The sequence below is a fragment of the Oryctolagus cuniculus genome, chromosome 1, assembly GCF_964237555.1.
Source record: "Oryctolagus cuniculus chromosome 1, mOryCun1.1, whole genome shotgun sequence".
Taxonomy (NCBI): Eukaryota; Metazoa; Chordata; class Mammalia; order Lagomorpha; family Leporidae; genus Oryctolagus; species Oryctolagus cuniculus.
In genome coordinates this window covers 188,291,423-188,309,507 of record NC_091432.1, presented here as the reverse complement: position 1 = coordinate 188,309,507, position 18,085 = coordinate 188,291,423, and the positions used below count along the sequence as shown (strand labels likewise).

At 36.2% G+C, this 18,085-nt stretch overlaps 1 long non-coding RNA gene across 2 annotated transcripts in view; it reads right to left on the bottom strand.

Moving 5' to 3' along the window:
- LOC103346236 (uncharacterized) overlaps nucleotides 1-18,085 on the bottom strand; it is a 179,395-nt gene that overhangs the window by 117,123 nt on the left and 44,187 nt on the right. The window contains exons 5-7 of one of the 2 annotated variants that reach the window (XR_011385245.1): nucleotides 14,425-14,575; nucleotides 13,374-13,469; nucleotides 5,673-10,261 (exon numbers count right to left, since the gene is read on the bottom strand). This is a non-coding gene — a long non-coding RNA (uncharacterized lncRNA). Of the gene's footprint in view, nucleotides 1-5,672; nucleotides 10,262-13,373; nucleotides 13,470-14,424; nucleotides 14,576-18,085 lie in introns of those variants that run through there. The other variant, XR_011385242.1, reaches the window with a different exon arrangement.

The window sequence follows — 18,085 nt, the reverse complement described above, 5'->3', positions numbered from 1 at the left end:
GCTGGCCCAGCATAGAATATATTTTTTCATCCTTTTGCTTTCAGTCTGTGTGTATCCAGTTTTCCCAGCACCATTTATTGAATAGACTGTCCTTGCTCCAGGAATTGGTTTTAGATCCTTGATTAAATGTAAGTTGGCTGTAGATGTTTGGGTTGATTTCTGGTGTTTCTCTTCTATTCCATTGGTCTATCCATGTGTTTCTGTACCAGTACCATGCTGTTTTGATTACAACTGCCCTGTAGTATGTCCTGAAATCTGGTATTGTGATGCCTCCTGCTTTGTTTTTGTTGTACAAAATTGCTTTAGCTATTCGAGGTCTCCTGTGTCTCCATATGAATTTCAGCATAATTTTTTTGCAGATCTGAGAAGGTCTTCAGTATCTTGATTGGTATTGCATTGAATGTATAAATTGCTTTTGGGAGAATGGACATTTTGATAACATTGATTCTTCCAATACATGTGCATGGAAGATTTTTCCATTTTTTGGTATCCTCTTCTACTTCTTTCTTTAGGATTTTGTAATTCTCATCGTAGAGATCTTTAACATCCTTGGTTAAGTTTATTCCAAGGTATTTGATTGCTTTTGTAGCTATTGTGCATGGGATTGATCTTAGCAGTTCTTTCTCAGCCATGGCATTGCCTGTGTATACAAAGGCTGTTGATTTTTGTGCATTGAATTTATATCATGCCACTTTTCCAAACTCTTCTATGAGTTCCAATAGTCTCTTAGTAGAGTTCTTTGGATCCCCTAAATAACGAATTATATCATCTGCAAAGAGGGATAGTTTGACTTCTTCCTTCTCAATTTGTATCCCTTTAATTTCTTTTTCTTGTCTCATGGCTCTGGCTAGAACTTCCAGAACTATATTGAATAGCAGTGGTGAGAGTGGGCATCCCTGTCTGGTAACAGATCTCAGTGGAAATGCTTTCAGCTTTTCCCCATTCAATAGGATGCTGGCTATGGTTTTTCATAAATTGCTTTGATAATATTGGTGTATGATCCTTCTATAGCCAATCTGCTTAGAGTTTTCATCATGAAAGTGTGTTGAATTTTATTGAATGATTTCTCTGCATCTATTGAGTTAATCATATGGTTTTTCTTTTGCAGTCTGTTAATGTGGTGTATCACATTGATTGTCTTGCGCACATTAAACCATCCCTGCATACCAGGGATAAATCCCACTTGGTCTGGGTGGATGATCTTTCTGATGTGTTGTTTTATTCTATTAGTGAGAATTTTATTGAGGATTTATGCGTCTATGTTCATCAGGGATATTGGTCTGTAATTCTCTTTCAATGCTGCATCTTTCTCTGGCTTAGGGATTAAGGTGATGCTCGCTTCATAGAAAGAATTTGGGAGGATTCCCTCTTATTTCAATTGTTCTGAATAATTTTGAGAAGAACTGGAATTAGTGCTTCTTTAAATGTCTGGTAGAATTCAGCAGTGAATCCATCTGGTCCTGGGCTTTTCTTTGTTGGGAGGGCCTTTATTACTGTTTCAATTTCTGTCTCAGTTATGGGTCTATTTAGGTTTTCTATGTCTTCCTGGTTCAATTTAGGTAGGTTGCATGTGTCCAGGAATCTATACATTTCTGATAGATTTTCCTGTTTGCTGGCATACAACTCTTTGTAGTAATTTCTGATGATTGTTTTAATTTCTGTGGTGTCTGTTGTTACATTTACTTTTTCATCTCTGATTTTATTGATTTGGGTCTTCTCTATTCTTTTTTTTAGTTAGTTGGGCCACTAGGGTGTCAATTTTGTTTATTTTTTCCAAAAAACCAGCTCTTCGCTTGGCTGATTTTTTTGTAATTTTATTTGGATTCAATCATGTTGATTTCTTCTCTGATTTTAATTATTTCTCTTCTCCTACTAGATTTGGGTCTGGCTTGCTGCAGTTTTTCTAGGTCCTTCAGATGTGCTGAAAGCTCATCTATTTGGTGCCTTTCCAATTTCTTGATGTAGGCACCTATTGATATAAACTTTCCTCTCAATACTGCTTTTGCTGTATCCCATAAGTTTTGATATGTTGTGTTGTTATCCTCATTTACTTCCAGAAAGTTTTTGATTTTGCTTTTGATTTCTTGAATGACCCAGTGTTCATTCAGGAGCATGTTGTTCAGTCTCCATGTGTTTGCATACTCTCTAGGTTTTCCTGAGTTGCTAATTTCCACCTTCATTCCACTGTAGTCTGAGAAGCTGCAGGGTATGATTCTAATTCTTTTAAATTTGCTGAGACTTGCTTTATGGCCTAGTATGTGGTCAATCCTAGAGAAGATTCCATGCACTGCTGAGAAGAATATAAAGTCTTTAGCTGTAGGATTGAAAGTTCTGCAGATATCTGTTAGATCTATTTGGGCAACAGTGTCGATTAAGTCTGCTGTTTCTTTGTTGATCTTCTGTCTGCTTGATTGGTTTATTTCTGAAAGTGGAGTATTGAAGTCCCCCAGTACTATCGTATTGGAGTCTAAGTCTCCCTTTAAGTCCCTTAACATATCTTTTAAATAAACCAATGCCCTGTAATTAGCTGCATATACATTTATAATAGTTACATCTTCCTTTTGAATTTATCCTTTAATCATTATATAGTGCCCCTCCATGTCTTCTTAACAGTTTTTGTGTTAAAGTTTATATTGTCTGATATTAATATGGGTACACCTGCTTTCTTTTGGTTTCTGTTGGCATGGAATATCTTTTTCCAACCTTTCACTTTCAGTCTGCATGCATCTTTGGTAGAAAGATGTGTTTCTTGTAGGCAGCAAATAGATGGGTTTTGTTCCTTAATCTATTCAGCAAGTCTGTACATTTTAACTTTAGAGTTCAGTCCATTAACGTTCAATGTGACTATTGATAAGTAGTGACTTTACCCTGCCATTTTCCCAAAGATATTTTCTACTATATGCTTTGAGCATCCTATGCTCTTTTACTGGTTGGTTGAAATGTCTTTCTTTCACCTTCATTTATATATTAGAGCTTTCCTGGGTATAGTATTATGGGTTAACAGTTTTTTTTCTTTTTAGACTTGGAATATATCTCTCATCTCTTTTAGTTTATAGGGTTTCTGATGAGAAATCAGATATTACCTAATTGGGGATCCACTTAAGGTAATTTGGCATTATTCTTCTACAGATTTTAAAATCTTTTCTTTATGTTTTACTGTTGGCAGCTTGAATATACTGTTCCATGGTTTAGATCTCTTCTAATCTTTTCTATTTGGAGTTCTGTGTGTTTCTTGTACTTGGATGTCCCTTTTAGCTGTTTTCTCATATTATTTTTTTGAATAGATCTTTTAATCCATCCTCTCTTTCCACAACTGCAGAAACTCCTAAAAAACATAGTATTTCATAAATATCAAACACTATTTTCAGTTTTTCTAATTTTCTTCTTTCTTTGTCTATTTCCAAAGATTTGTCTTCTATCTTGGATGTTCTTCTGCCTCACCTAGGCTGTTGTTAAGGCTTTCCATTGCATTTTCTATTTGACTTATAGAATTATTTATTTCTAATATTTCAGTTTGATTTTTCTTCAATATCTACATCTCTCAGCAAATTTTTTATCCATATCAGCTATGGATTTTTTTTATTTCATGGATGGGTTTCTCTGTGTATATGTGTAATCTTACAATCATTCTTTTGAATTCATTTTGAGGCATTTCATCAATCTCTTTCTTTCCACATTCTAATATTGTAGTGTTATTGTATTCCTCTTGGGAAGCCATATGTCCTCCTTCTTCTTGTTTCTTGCATTTCTTCATTTATTTTTAGGCATTTCTAGAAACACTTAATGGTTTTCTCCTCTGATGGCTTTTATCATTGAATTATGTCTCTGTGATTTAAGGAACTCTCTGCTCCTTCAGTGCATATAAAGAGGTGTGTTCTGGGTTAAACCAGGGAGCTCTGGGCAATGCTTAGTGTGGGGCAAGAGTCCAGGGAGACATCAAAGTTGAGACTGCAAACCTCACCAAGGCAGGCACATGAATCAAAGGATCTGTGTAGTCCTCAATATAAGGATGGAACCATCAGCAATGACCCATCCCAGGCCATCAGGGATGCCTGAGCCTCTGAAGACAGATACAATGATAGCCCAGAAACCCTGCTATACCACACATGCTTCCAGGAGCCTTTCCCGTCCACAGAGAAAGCAAAGGCATTCCCAGAGCCAGCTCCCTGTGGGCGATCTGCCTTGCAGTTTGAGTCCCAGAGCCTGTGATAGAGTGGACTTCTCACAGTCTTAAGTGGGTGCTCTGCCAATCCTCCAGGCCAGCCTCAAAGTCAATGGGGAATGTGTATTTATCCCTCTGAAAAAATCCTCTAGTCATGCATTCCCATGAGGTACTGTGACCTCTACTCATGTTAAGGTGATGTTTCCTCCCTCATGGTTGCCAGGCACCTTGTGAGGGGCTTGGTATGAAGGAATGTCCTCTTCCTTTATGGAGTTGAGTGGGAACCCAACTAGATATAGCTCCCACTAGCTCTTCAGGCCAGACTCAAAGTCAATGAGGCCCATAGGGTTCTCCCTCAAGCAATATCACCAGTGACAGGGGCTGCCACAGTCTGCTTTCACTTCACACCTAGAAGATGGCATCTCCTCTAGTCCCTGGCTGTGGAAGTCTCAGGTGGTGGCCCCTCATGCTACTCCATGTTTGTACTGCCCACACTGCTCCACATTGCCTCTCTTTCTGTAGAATTTCCAGTGCAAACTTCTCTCCAACTCTGCCCTGGGAATGCACTACATCCTCTTTTCTTCAATTATCTTCCCTGGCCAAAATCAATGTCTATTATCCCTAGTTAGACACACTGGATCTGTGCCTGTTTTGGTTTACCTTTTATATTGCTTGAAGTCTCTCTCAGTTATTTAAAGGAGAACATTAATCAAGTGAAAATATTATAACGTTTGTGAATGCAGGCTATAACAAAGAAACTACATATGAACACAATATTCCATATTCACCCTGGAATTAAAAAACAAGCTCATTTTCATTCATATCTTGATTTGTATTATGTTTATCCCAATGCATTTGTTAGAATTATCATAATCCCTTTACTAGAGTTCATTTAAGTATGGTTAAAGCACATTTTCCACAATAAATATTTTTAAAATTTTATTTAATAAATATAAATTCCCAAAGTACAGCTTTTGGATTACAGTGGCTTTCCCCCCAACATAACATCCCACCCACCCGGAACCCACCCATCTCCCACTCTCTCTCCCATTCCATTCACATCAATATTCATTTTCAATTATCTTCATATACAGATCATTTTAGTACATATTAAGTAAAGATTTCAACCATTTGCACCCACACAGAGACAAAAAGTGTAAAGTACTGTTTGAGTACTAGATATAGCATTAAATTACAATGTACAGCACATTAAGGACAGAGATCCTACATGGGGAGTAAGTACACAGTGACTCCTGTTGTTGAGTTAACAATTGACACTCTTGTTTATCACATAGGTAATCACCTGAGGCTCTTGTCATTGGTTGCCAAGGCTATGGAAGCCTTTTGAGTTCTCCGGCTTTCCATCTTATTTAGACAAGGTCATAGTCAAAGTGGAAGTTCTCTCTTCCCTTCAGAGAAAGCTACCTCCTTCTTAGATGGCCCATTCTTTCCACTGGGATCTCATTCGCAGAGATCTTTCATTGAGGCTAGAGTGCTATTTAGGACATCTGCCATTCTACGAGTCTGCTGTGTATCCTGCTTCCCATGTTGGATCATTCTCTCATTTTAAATTCTATCAGTTAGTATTAGCACACTCTAGTTTTGTTTATGAGATCCCTTTGAATCTTAATCGTTTCATTATGATCAATTGTGAACTGAAACTGATCACTTTGACTCGTGAGATGGCATTGGTACATGCCACCTTGATGGAATACCCTGGCACGTTTCTAACTCTACTGTTTTGGTAAGTCCGATTGAGCATGTGCCAAACTGTACATCTCCTCCCTCTCTTTTTCCCACTCTTACATTTAACAGGGATCTCTTCTCAGTTAAATACCTAAGAATAATTGAATGTTAATTAAAGAGTTCAACCAATAGTGCTAATTAGAACTAAAAAATACTGAAAGGAATAAAGTAGTAAGTTGTTCGGCAGTCAGGACAAGGGCTGATCAAGTAATTGTTTCTAATAGTGTGCATTTCACTTCAACAGGTTTACTTTTAGGTGCTCAGTTAGTTGTCACCTATCAGGCAGAACATATGACATTTGTCCTTTTGGGACTGGCTTATTTCATTCTGCATGATGTTTTTCAAATTCCTCCATTTTGTTGCAAACGACTGCATTTCATTTTTTTTAAACTGCTGTGTAGAATTCTACAGAGTACATATCCCATAATTTCTTTATCCAGTCTTCTGTTGATGCACATTTAGGTTGATTCCAGGTCTTAGTTATTGTGAATTGGGCTGCAATAAACGTTGAGGAGCAGACAGCTCTTTTATTTGCCAACTTAATTTCCTTTGAGTAAATTCCAAGTAGTAGGATGGCTGGGTTGTATGGTAGATTTATATCCAGGTTTCTGAGGAATCTCCAAACTGACTTCCATAGTGGCTTGACCAGTTTGCATTCCCACCAACAGTGGGTTAGTGTCCCTTTTTCCCCACATCCTTGCCAGCATCTGTTGTTGGTGGATTTCTGTATGTAAGCTATTCTAACCGGGTTGAGGTGAAACTTCATTGTGGTTTTGATTTGCATTTCCCTGACTGCTAGTGATCCTGAATATTTTTTTATGTGTCTGTTGGCCATTTGGATTTCCTCTTTTGAAAACTGTCTATTGAGTTCCTTGGCCCATCTCTAAAATAGGTTGTTTGTCTTGTTTTTGTGGAGTTTCTTGATCTCCTCCTAGATTCTGGTTATTAATCCTTTATCAGTTGCATAGTTTGCAAATTTTTTCCCACTCTGTCAGTTGCCTTTTCACTTTCCTGGCTGTTTCTTTTGCAGTACAGAAACTTCTCAATTTGATGAAATCCCAATAGTTAATGTTGGCTTTGACTGCCTGTGCCTCTGTGGTATTTTCGAAGAAGTCTTTGCCTGTGTCAATATCTTGACGGATTTCTCCAATATTCTCTAATAATTTGATTTTAATTATTTCTATTCTCCTACTAGATTTGGGCCTGATTTGCTGCAGTTTGTCTAGATCCTTGAGATGTGCTGAAAGCTCATCTATTTGGTGTCTTTCCAATTTCTTGATGTAGGCACCCATTGATATAAACTTTCTTCTTAACACTGCTTTTGCTATATCCCATAAGTTTTGATATGTTGTGTTGTTATCCTCATTTATTTCCACAAAGTTTTTTATTTCTCTTTTTATTTCTTCTATGACCCAGTGTTCATTCAGGAGCATGTTGTTCAGTCTCCATGTGTTTGCATATGCTCTAGTAATTCCTGAGTTGCTAATTTCCAGATTCTTTCCACTGTGGTCTGACTAGCTGCAAAGTATGATTTCAGTTCTTTTGAATTTTCTGGGACTTGCTTTATGGCCTAGTATGTGGTCAGTCCTAGATTAGGTTCCTTGCACTGCAGAGAAAATTGTAAATTTTTGAAGTTAGGATTAAAAGTTCTGTAAATATCTATTAGATCTATTTGGGCTATAGTGTCAGTTAAGTCTGCTGTTTCTTTGTTGATCTTCTGTCTGCTTGATTGGTTTATTTCTGAAAGTGGAGTATTGAAGTCCCCCAGTACTATTGTATTGGAGTCTAAGTCTCCCTTTAAGTCCCTTAACATATCTTTTAAATAAACCAATGCCCTGTAATTAGCTGCATATACATTTATAATAGTTACATCTTCCTTTTGAATTTATCCTTTAATCATTATATAGTGCCCCTCCATGTCTTCTTAACAGTTTTTGTGTTAAAGTTTATATTGTCTGATATTAATATGGCTACACCAGCTCTTTTTTGGTTTCTGTTGGCATGGAATATCTTTTTCCAACCTTTCACTTTCAGTCTGCATGCGTATTTGTTGGAAAGATGTGTTTCTTGTAAGCAGCAAACATGGGTTTTGTTCCTTAATCCATTCAGCCAGTCTGCGTCTTTTAACTGGGAGTTGAGGCCATTAGTATTCAATGTGACTGTTGATAAGTAGTAATTTTGCCCTGCCATTTTCCCAAAGATATTTCTAATATATGCTTTGAACTTCCTGTGATCTTTTACTGGGAGGTTTTCTTCTTTTACCTTCTTTCATATTGATGGCCGTGTTTCTGTGTTTCTGTGTGTAACACATCTTTAAGCATTTTTTGCAGAGCTGGGAGAGTGGTGAAAATTCTTTCAATTTCTGTTTGCTATGAAAGGTCTTTATTTCACCTTCATTCACAAATGAGAGCTTTGCAGGATAGAATATTCTGGGCTGGCAGTTTTTTTTTTTTCTCTTTGTACCTGGGCTATATCTTGCCATTCCCTCCTAGCCTGTAGGGTTTCTGATGAGAAGTCTGCTGTGAATCTAATCGGAGATCCTCTGAGATTAATCTGACGTTTCTCTCTTGCACATTTTACAATCTTGTCTTTATGCTTCACTGTGGTGAGTTTGATTACAACGTGTCTTGGTGAGGATCTCTTTTTGTCATGTTTATTGGCAGTCTATGAGCTTCCTGTACTTGGATGTCTCTGTCCTTCTCCAAACATGGGAAGATTTCTGCTAGTATCTCAATAAAAATGCCTTCTAATCCTTTCTCTCTCTCTCCATGCCTTCAGGAACACCTAGAACCCGAATGTTGGGTTTTTTAATAGTATCATGTAGATTTCTGACAATATTTTTTAGATTTCTAATTTCCTCTTCTTTTATTTGGTTTGACTGTATACTTTCTTGTGCTCTGTCTTCTAACTCTGATATTCTCTCTTCTGCTTCACTGACTCTGTTTTTAAGGCTCTCATATGCATTTGTCATTTGATCTATTGAATTTTTCATTTCATTTGGCATGTTTTATGAGATATTCTCTAAATATGTCCAGAAACATGCAGAAATTATTTATGATTAAAAGAAGTAGGAAATAAAATAATCTTTGTAATATTAATTATTTGTAGACCATCACCATCTTAGAGAGTCCATAATTGTGTGCCTGATCAAATCAGAGTATGTTCTGCTATAATTAGAGCTAACAGTGTTTTTAATAAATTCAGTCAGGGAAACATGCTTTCCATAGAAGTATAAGTCTAATTAAAGTATATCACCAGAAAATATGACTTCAATTCATTTGCATGTATCTTCCTAGATTAGGTGCTGATTACAGCAGTATCTTTTAAATATTGGATCTAAAAGGAGACACATTACAAGCAATGCTGGCTAAATAAATAGGTAAGTAAATAAATAATTAAATCTTAAAACTGTTCCTAGGGCCTTGACTCCTAGAAAACAGCTGTAAATTCTGTTTCTGAATATATTCTCTTCTTTCCTAGACCCTGAATCTTTTGACTGGCTCTGGTCTTCTGGGAACCTCTCTCCACCCCCCACAGAGGTCTTGGGTATATCATTATTAATAACCACGTTTCATCTCTGCCTAGCTTCATACTATGTAGGTTACTCCAGAATATTTTACTTTCTCTAAAGGGTGATTTGTCATAAATATTTGGGCTTTTGCCATGCTGTCCAGAAAAGAGTCCATTTGGTATTTTTTCTTGATTCCCTGAATAACTTTTTGAGAAATTTCACAATGGCCAGAGCCCCTAATGTCCTGGTAAAAAAGAGGGAGGATTTCCTCAAATTCTTTGCAGCAGAAACCCATTAGTTAGCGCCAACCTCGAATTTCAAGTGAGATAGTACATCTACAAAAGGAAAAGTGATATTGTCTACAGCACAATTCTGAGGAGAACCTGGCAGAAGCTTCCACTGGCATCTCCCGCCCTTGTTGTTATTGACAACTCTGCAGATGTGAGTGACATATTGTCCAGGAACACCAGCCAGAGGGCTGTGCTGAAGCAGGCTGTTGCCATGGAAGCCACTCCTTCTGCTGGCCTCTCGCAGCTGTAACCTTCACCAAGTATATCAAGGCAGTCTGAAGGGAGCTGTGTCTTCTGGAGTTTAGTGATTCCAGGTGGTAATCTTCAACCAGCCTCCATGCAGGCAGATATTGTTAACCTATGTACCATCACTGTGTGTAACACAGATTTTCCTCTGTGCTGTGTGGACACTGCAATCCTGTGCAACTACAAAGGAACTCAGTAATTGAGTCTGATGTCTTGGGTGTTGTCCCAAGAAGTTCTGCACATATGCAACATTCCATCTCTGATGAACACTTGGGGAAAGTCAGACCTCTGTACCTGTACAAAGACCTTGCAGAGACTGAAAAGGAAGAGCATATTACTGCTGAAAAGCTATAACTGTGAAGCTATTTTATGGTGAATGTACGTCTCTAGCTCCTGAGTTTACTTCCCCTTGGCTTAGGAAACAGGTGGATTGGTCTGTTCCCTAAGTCAAGCAGGAATGCCCTGTGTGTCTATTCCACAGGTCCCTGAAGGCAGAGTTAGACAGAGTTAGAGAGAGGGAGACACATACACACACGCACACACATACACACGTGCACACATACAAACACAGAGATAGAGAAATATTCCATCTGCTGGTTCACTCCCCATATTGCCATAGCAGCCAGGGCTGGGCCAGGCCACTATCTGGAGCCAGCAGCTTTATCCAGGTCTTCCACAAAGGTGGCAGGGTTCCAAACTTGGTCTACTTGCACTGCTTTCCCAGGCAAATTTACAGGGAGCTGGGTTGGAAGTGGAGCAGCAGGAACACAAATCAGAACCCATATGGGATGCTGACATCACAAGGGAAAACTTAACCATTAGGTGAAAACACTGGTCCCCCCAAAGCATCAAATTTTCAAAGGACTTTTTAGGGAATCATTATATAAGCTTTCACTGTGTTATAAAACACATGCTTCAACCCACTTACTGTATATATATATATATGTATATAAATGTACATATTATTAGCAATAAAATAAATCTAATAAATATTTTTAAATATCATTGATTTTAAGGGCCATACATATATGTTTTCTCTGAGTAGAGAACTGTCTCACAGGTTATTTGATTATCACAGAGTTTAATATTTCTAAGGCCACCACCGAGAAGCATGTTCACATTGAGAGACTGATATTCCTTGGGGATTTGTTTAAATCACTCAATCCCAATATTTTAGTATCCCCTCAAGAAAATCACTATAAGATTCCATCTGTGTTGTGACATTTTTCTCAGTTGCCATCTCACTGGTTCCTGACAGTTCTTCAATACTCGTGAGTCACAGAGTTCATTTCATCAAAACGTCAAGAATTTTTTGCATATCTCTGTTACTAGTTGTTTAAAATTATGTTTCAGGTTTTAAAAATAATGTTTTTATTATAGTACCTTGCATCTCTTACCCTTGGTTTTACTTTCACAGTTTCTGTATCTTGGCCTAAATTTCTTTTAGTCAAATAAAATCTTTAATTGCTGCACAATTGTTTATAAAAGAATAACTAAATTTACTATGCGACTAGATTAGAATCTTCCAGATGATAAAATTTCATTCTCCATATCTTCTCAATAGAATATATTCATAGAAAATAATATGAGTATACCTTTTCCCATATTCTCTCATATTTAATAAGATACTTATCACAGGTACAAAGTGTTTTTTACATGAATTGTTACTGGTGTTCATCAAACTTTAAGCAATCAGTACATCAATTTTATAAAAGGGCACTTTTTAAAATTCATGTACTTGAAAAAATATATATGCATGGAGAGAGAGGGTGGGGAGAGAGAGAGAGAGTAAGAGAGACAATCAATCTTTCAATGATTGTTCATTCTCCAAATGCCTGAAACAGCTGGGGTTGGGTCAGGCAGAAGACGGAAGCCAGAAACTTCATCTGGGTCTCCCATGTGGGTAGCATGGGTGGCACTCATGCAAGGAGAAACTTTAAAATATGATCTCCACTTAGACCTTCATTTAACTTCACTGAGACGAGGCCAGAGAAATTAAGATTCATTTAGGAATTATTTATGCACACAGAATTGAGATGGTTGATTTTGGTTTAAAACAACCATAATTTGCATCATCTCTTTTCTGCTGACTAAAAGAAACCCATCAAAAACATTACAACAATGCAATATTACTAGAAGAAAGCTAAATAATTTCCCACTAATGGAGCAAAAGGATTTCCTAAACAAATAAGCACACACCTCTGAGTTTAGCTTTGCGAGAATTACGTGGCTGGAAGATGAGATGATAGATTCTTATAGTCCCAATGTATATCCTGGCCTAGAATTCATGTTCCAAAGATAGACAGTCTTTGGTTTAAGTTCTTGCTCTTCATTTAATTTCTATTTGGCTTTGGGCATATGATTTAAGTATCTAATTATAAAATTTTATCACCTATAAAACAAAGATATTAGTATCTTCCTTGTAGGGGTGACTAAAGATTAGCGTAGATTAATTCATATAATTCATACAACATAGCACTTAAAAATAGTAGAAATTCAATAAATATTAAATGTGGTAGTAAGTTATTCTGGCATCTGTTTGTTCTAATTCCCATTGCTAACACTATAATGGCCAGCAGGAGTAAACCTTTAATAGATTTTATGTTTATAAACTACTTTCCTTGAGTCCTGTTTAAGATAAAATTGGCAGAATAGAATCTTTAAAAAGATGTATTAAAGACTAATGTTAGCAACATAGGAATAAATTTAGAGAATGAAATCTAAATACATAGTTGGGAGTTGGCACAATGTTGAAGATGCCACTTGGGAGGCCTGAGTCTCATATTGTAGGGTTAAAATCCTGGCTCCACTCCCAATCCTGGTTTCCTGCAAATACCACTATGGGAAGAAACAGGCAATGACTCAAGTACTTGGGTCTCTGACCCATGCGGGAAATCTGGACAGAGTTCTCAGCTCTCAGGCATTTAGGAAGTAAACAAGTGGGTCGGAGGTCTGTCACTATTTCCATTTTTTATCTGTGTCTCTCCCATGTCTCTCTCTGCCTCTTAAAAATTATTATTTATCCGAGTTTAAAAGATTTACTTCCTAGTTACAAATAGTTGTCACAAATTTGGAGGACTTAGTTAATGTATTCTCTTCCATATATTGCACACTTACTTGTAAAAGATACCAAGTTAGTGACAACTATTCCAGACCCTCTTAATGTAAGTATTGTTGAGAAGAAGTCTTACTTTCAACAACAAAAATTACTTTTTTTACTGTAAGCATCAAATATTAGGAAACAAGTGTTCAGAAGCTCATAAAATTGCCAGAAGAATCATTGCATAATACTTGAGACATAGGCATGAATTCAAGGAAATATAGCAGCCACACATGTAATACCCTGAGCCTTTGCAGGAGAGCATTAACTGTCATTATCAGTACAGATATAGACACTGTCTAACTAGGTGCTACTTACTGTCACTGCTGTTGCTGCCTACTGGCAGAATGGATTCTGCACACCATCTGCATCCTTACATCTTCTATTCTTTAGCAGAATTTTTGGACAGTGTGCCTAAAGTGTGGAAATAAGTCAAATGCCTGTGTGTTGGTTACAAACGAAGCCAACAAAACAAACCCTTTTCATTTTTAACATTATAATTGATAGTAGATTCTGCCACCTGCATGAACTTATGAATAAAGAAAAATGGTTTATTCTTATCTGCAACAGCAACAAAAAGTGTCATTGGCAGGTAAAGCCTAGAGAACCAAATTATTTTCTACTTTCCATTTGAGTTTTTTCCTTTTAAGTCTTTGTCTTAAGATTTGTAGGACTTGTCTCCAAATCAGGTGATTGACAAAATAGTGTAAGCCACTTACTTTTCTAGCTCAATGAATTTGACAACATATAAATGTTATAGAAAGAGACATAAACTCACTAAAAAGCAGATAATCTATTTGTTTGAATGGGTGATCATAGGTAGTAAGAAAGGAATAACTGCATTAGTTAATACTAGAAAAGTAACAATGTGCATCAGCATATCAATCTAAGATTGAATAGTTCCCTTTCTTCTAGCCCAAACCCTTCCCTTCTTTGAGAAGAACAATCTCCACAAGTTTTCTCTGCAAATTGCTCGCTTCCCATTGTACACAGACATGTAAGCTGAGGGCTTTTTTCTTTGCTTCCAAACATATTATATATATATATATATATATATATATATATATATATATATATATAAAAATATATAATTATAGTTATATATATATAGTTATATATATAGTTGCTAATATTTAAAAATTCTCTTTTAACTTCTATGTCCATTCTCCCTTGCTAATCCACCACTTCCCACTGGTGGGTTCTTGGAAGACAGAGTTATGCCTTCATCATGCTGCCATCATAGTGACTACCACAAGTCCTAAATAAACGGCTATTGATAAATATCTGTAGAATGCTCTTTTTTTGGAAAATGTGGGTAAATATTCAAAATGCAAGTGAGTATATGGAGAAAATAAAAACATCGAATTACCTTGAAAAGTCTTGATTTAAGTAATGCTGATATATAAACAATTTCTAGTTGAGGGACAAAGCACGAAAAAATATACAGGAACTATAGATGAAATAATATTGCACTAGTCGAATCAGACCTGATCAAAGAAATGGACAGGCTGTGTTGCTTCCTAGGGAGTAACAAAGAGAAACGTGAGTCAGAACGTCCTTCCTTGTCACTAGCTGAGGTTTGCAGTTTATTTACTTTGTTATCCAACATATTTGATACCTCTTTCATTTATTTCTCACAAAAACCTTGGAATAAAGGTGTTATTTTTCATTTTAGAGAAACAAAAAAGGGGCAAATTCATAGTAGCAGCAATGTTAAATTTTTCATGATAAACAAGGATTAATATCAATCCTTTCTATAAATCCTTGATCTCAATGACGTCCCTGATGAATTGTTATTATGCCTATTTTAAAATAACACTTTAAAATAATTCAAATAATAATTATAAAATGTTATAATTGTAAAATTTAAAAATAAATATTTATTTTATGTAAACTTTAAGAAATTAAAGTATAGGACATCCTGTGACACACTGCTATTTCAAGATTAAAAATTAGCCACTAGGGCAGGTTTGTGATGATGTTATTAAAATGCCACTTTGAGATGCCCGTGTCTCATACCAGAGTCATGGGTCTGTTTTTGATCCTGGCTTTCTGCTAATGTATACCCTGGGAGGCAGCAGATGATGGCCCAGTTAGTTGGGTCCCTATCACCCACGTGGAGGACTCAGATTGAGTTCTGGACGCCTGACTTCAATCTGGCCCAACACCATCTGGTATTTGAGAAGTGAACCACTTCGTCTCTTTCTCTTCCTGCCTCTGCCTTTTAAATAAGTACAAATAATAAAAATTTTCAAGAAAAGAAAATAACAGCCATTGATCCACAAAAGACGTCTATATGCACTAAAATCCTCCATCTTTCAGAAAATCTTAAGAAAATTTCCAGCAATTTCAAAAAAAATATTGCACATTAAATGCATATATGACAGAGATAAAAAGTTTAATATTAACCATACTACTAAAAGGAAATATTTAATCTTTGGAATTCAAACATAATAACTTTATCCAATTTCTGCTGCAGCCACATGAGTGTACATTAGTAGTTAATGCATGAAATTACATAGATTTTCTACATATTCTTTCATGTTTTCTATAAATTATGGTAACATTTAAAAAAGGTTATTAGACTTCCTTTAGGTGCTCTATGCATTGTACCTATTTGAGTAGTTGTCAGTTTTCTTTATTGATTTTCCATCAGCAGCCATTGAGTATTGATTTAAAAGTCATCTATGATTTCTCATCTGGATTATCTAAGCAGTGTACATAGTGGGAGACTCTATGTTGTCTCACCAATTTATCCAGGAGTTTCTTAATGCTTCTTTACCTGAAATGTCTATGATTTCAGAACTTTCATGTTTATAAATGACAGGGATATATTTACTTTCAAAGGTTTCAGTTTCCCTATTACAAAGAGAGCTTATTCCTTTCTGAAAGTGATTTTGGGGGTTGGGCTTGTTTTCTGTTTAAAAATTCCCTTTATTCATATGAGAGCCTCTACAAATCTTAGAGTTAAATCACATCTCTTTTCCTAACTCTTTTATCTATTTTTTCTTCTTAAGAATAGGAATTACCCCATAACGGAAGAGAGCCAAGGCTAGTGTTTACACCAGTACAGGTGCTCACTGACTCATTGTTCCACTTCTCCTGGCTTAGTTATAGATTTATTTGGTATAATGATTTAATTGACTAGAAGCACATCAGCTAGCACCATTGTTTTTTTAACTTTTATTTAATAAATATAAATTTCCAAAGTACAACTTTTGGATTATAGAGGCTATTTTCCCCTATAACCTCCCTTCTACCCGCAACCCTCCCACATCCCACTCCCTCTCCCATCCCATTCACATCAAGATTCATTTTCAATTATCTTTATATACAGAAGATCAATTTAGTATATACTAAGTAATGATTTCAACAGTTTGCACCCACACAGAAACAGAAAGTATAAAGTACTGTTTGAGCACTAGTTATACCATTAATTCACATAGAACAACACATTAAGGACAGATATCCTACATAAGGAGTAAGTGCACAGTAACCCCTGTTGTTGATTTAACAATTAACAATCTTATTTATGACATCAGTAATCACCCGAGGCTCTTGTCAGGAGCTGCCAAGGCTATGGAAGCATCTTGAGTTCGCCAGCTCTGATCTTATTTAGACAAGGCCATAGTCATAGTGGGAGTTCTCTCCTCCCTTCAGAGAAAGGTACCTCCTTCTTTGATGGCCCATTCTTTCTGCTGGGAGATCACTCACAGATCTTTCAGTTAGGTCATTTTTTTTTTTTTTTGCCACAGTATCTTGGCTTTCAATGCCTCAGATACTCTCATGGGCTTTTTAGCTGGATCCGAATGCCTTAAGGATTGATTCTGAGGCCAGAGTGCTGTTTAGGACATCTGACACTCTATGAGTCTGTTGTGTATCCTGCTTTCCATGTTGGATCATTCTCTCCTTTTTAATTCCATCAGTTAGTATTAGCAGACACTAGTCTTGTTTATGTGATCCCTTTGACTCTTAGTCCTATCATTATAATCAATTGTGACCTGAAACTTATCACCTTGACTAGTGAGATGGCATTGGTACATGCCACCTTGAGGGACTGAATTGGAATCCCCTGGCATGTTTCTAACTCTACCATTAGGGGAAAGTCTGATTGAGTATGTGCCGAACTGTACATCTCCTCCCTTTCTTTATCCCACTCTTATATTTAACAGGGATCACTTCTCAGTTAAATTTAAACAGCTAAGAATAATTGTGTGTTAATTAATGAATTCAACCAATGGTATTAAGTAGAACAAAAAAATACTAAAAGGAATAAAGTAGTAAGTTGTTTATAGACAGTCAGGACAAGAGCTGATCAAGTCATTGTTTCTTACTATACAAGAAATATTCTCAAACAAGATGTAATGTGTTATGATATTAAATATAAGGGTACAATGAAAATAACCAAAAGACCTGGGTGAAAAATGTTTGAATCTATCCTTCATCCTCTCTGAAAATATCTCCTCAGTTCTCAAAGATAAAAGCTTCCTTGAAACAGTAATTGATCAATGGAAAAGTGGATTCCCGTTACAAAAGTTTAACACTACTTAGAATGAGCTGGGTATTACATTTTTTTCAGACAGAAATTCCAATATTCACTTTCCTTTCAGGAGAATACATTCAAACAGAAAGCAAAGATATGAATAAATCAATCTTATTTGATCTAAAGATGATGATCCAAATATTATTGGCATCTGTAGGCCATTATTTTCATGTGGACAATACAGAAAACCTGAAATATTGTTAATGGTCTTCTGAATAGATCTTGATAAATTTGACACAGTGAATATTTCATCAATAAATCAAAAAATCTTTGTAAACTCTGAAATTACTGGTGACATTTTTATAATGTAGTAATACACCATTGCATACAATTAACCAAAAGTTCTTTATATATCTTTAATTGATGTATTTCCTTAACAGCTTTTGATAGCTATATATAGAAGATTATCAAGTAGCTTAAAAGATCAAAATCTCCCAAGTGCCTCATTCCAGCAAATCATAACTCCTCTTTTCTCTAAACCATGCAA